The following is a 2,898-nucleotide window of genomic DNA, read 5'->3' on the forward strand; positions in this document are numbered from 1 at the left end:
CTCTAATGTGCCAGGTGGTCTTCCCAGGCCTGCTTTTGTCTACAGCACCCACCTCAGGTTAGCTCTCTGAGTGAGTCACCCACGGGCGCAGAGCGCCTCCCGCCGGCGGGCCTCGGGGCTGGGGCGGGCCAAGGGCTCCCGTTCGCGGGGAGGTGAGGCTGGAATGAAAACACTCCTTCAATTCAAGGACATCGGTGAGTGGACGAGGGCAGAGAAGAGCGTCTCTGCCTGGACTGTGTTCTTCGACATCAGTACTTGCCATTTCTTTGCTGCTGGGGAACCGCACGCCCTTTTCACAACCAGTGAACCCCCACAGGGCCTGGCCACAGGAGCTCTGGGCTTTTCTGTCCTCTGGGCTGTTTCTCTCTCCACACTCCTCCTGGAATCTCCTTCCATCTCTCCGCTCTCTACTTCCCTCTGTTGGCTTAACTCCTCCGCATCTTGTGGGATCAGTCTGCCAACACCCCTTCCGTGTCCCCCCAGGAACCTGCACACCACGCAGGTCACTGTGTTTCTGCACGAGGACACTTGGCACAGGGACTGTGTTGGTTGACTGTGTCGCTGACACACAGCAGGGCCTCAACAACTACCCCTCAGTGAGGACAATAAAAAATGTCTCCGGACATTGCCAAATGTCCCCCAGGAAACAAAATGGGCCCCACATGAGAAGCCCTGCTCTAGGGTCATGTCAGGAGGAATCCTCTGCTAACCCTAACAAGAGATCAGAGGGCACATTATCTTGATGAGGTCACCCTAGTCAACGTTGACTCGAAACCAGATTTTGTCCAAACTGGCTCTCAGAAGCAGAGTTGTGGGGACCAAATTCAGAACAGATTCAGGGTGGCAGACATGGGGCCTACTGCATACCCACCAGCTGCCGCTTCTTTGCTAACAGACCCAGGCTTTTTCAACATGGCAATATGCCCAACACAAGCAATATCTTGAGATTGGTCTAGGCCATTCTGGATCATTCCGTATCTTAATATCCCAGCCTTTCATGCCGGTAAGGGTAGCCTCATAACCAGTTCTAGTCAAGGAGATACAAGGGGAAGTCTGGTGTGAGGGTTTCTTAGACATTTTTGCTTTTCTGATAGAAAGGGTCACAAGCAGCAGACACCACCCTCCTTCAACCTCCCTCCTTCCTTGACTGTAGGCATGAGGGCTAGTGCTGGGGGCGGGGGTGGAGAGTCACAGATGGGCCAGCTCAGGCCTCCTGGAGCACACGCCAAGGCCCTCTACCTGCCACTTCCTTATTATGAGATGGAAAGAACACTTGGCTTTTGTTTGAGTTCCTGTAGTAGGTTGAATAGTGGCCCCCCCCCATTCATGTCCACCTAGAACCTCAGAATATGACCTTATCTAGAAGTAAGGTCTTTGCAGATATAATTGATTCGGGATCTTGAGATGAAGTGATCCTGGATTTGGGGTGGGCCCTCAATCCCATGACTGGGGTCCTTACAAGAGAGAGGGCACAGAGATAGTCCTGGGGAGAAGGCCACGTGAGGGCAAGAGGCACTGAGTGGAACACCGCGTCCACATGCCCAGGGATGCCAGGAGCCACCAGGAGCCACCAGGAGCTGCAGGAGGGACCCTCCCCTGGGGGCTCTGGAGGGCAGCTTGGCCTGCTGACAACTTGATCTTGGGCTTCTGGCCTCCAGAACTGTGAGAGAGTCAATTTCTATTGTTTTAATCCATCCAGTTTGTGGTCATTCATTATGGGCAGCCCCAGGAAACAAATATAGCCACTTTTAGGAAGTCTTCTGTTCCTTTAGAAGAACCGACTCATGAGGACATGAACGGAGAGCCAGCTCAGAACCCAGATTGGGGGTTTTTATTTCCAGGTGCCCTCCTCTGAGGATAAGGTAAGGGAGCCAGTTGGAAGGTCACTGTGGGGAGAAATGAAGGCTGTCTCTTCTATTTCTCGGTGGGACCTTTTTTTTTTTTTTAACTTGGCTCCTAATATTTACCACTAATTTATTCTTTATTTTTTATCATTGAGATGTTTACAAGGTGGAAGATTTATACAATCTGAAGAGAAACCAGAGTATCATTGAGACTTTTGAAGTGGAGAATATGCATGATACTTCATTAATCTTACACTGTGAGGAAACACGACATTCCACACAAACTGGTATCACAGAGAACCGAGGCTTTCCATTTTCTGTGTTCACATACTTCTAATATTCTCTATACCTATTTAATATTAATATTAATTTAAAGCACTTTGAAATATCTATTTTCTGCTTTCTCAAACCAATATTTTTAAATGTGCTGTAACTTATGTAAGAATTTTTTTAAAAATTCCATCTCATTTATATTAATAAAAATTATATATATTTAAGGTATACCAGATGGTGACTTAATACACCTTTACGCAGCAACAAGATTACTATGGTGAAGCTAATTAACATATCCACCTCCTCACATAGTTTACCCCCCTCCTTTTTTTTTAGGTGTGGCCTTTTGAAATCTGCTCCCTCCCACAGAGCTCACCTTCTAGTGAAGGACCATGTGTGCCTACCAGGGTCAGGGAGTACCTCTTTGGACAAAAAGAATCCAAGCATAATTTGGGAGCCCCTCTCTGTCTAGATTCCCTACAGACCATTTCCCCAATTCTGCCATGTTCCATTAGGTCATATTCCATGTGACATACCAAAGTTAACGTTTTGTGTTTTTTTCTCCTTGAAAATATTCTTTTTACATGTATCATATGATCTCACTGATATGAGGAATTCTTAATCGCAGGAAACAAACTGAGTGTTGTTGGAGTGGGGGGTGGGGTGGGAGGGATGGGGTGACTGGGTGATAGACACTGGGGAGGGTATGTGCTCTGGTAAGCGCTGTGAATTGTGCAAGACTGTTGAATCTCAGATCTGTACCTCTGAAACAAATAATGCA

This window comes from Leptonychotes weddellii, chromosome 7 (assembly GCF_054177405.1).
Source record: "Leptonychotes weddellii isolate Sample4059 chromosome 7, ASM5417740v2, whole genome shotgun sequence".
NCBI classification, from domain to species: Eukaryota; Metazoa; Chordata; class Mammalia; order Carnivora; family Phocidae; genus Leptonychotes; species Leptonychotes weddellii.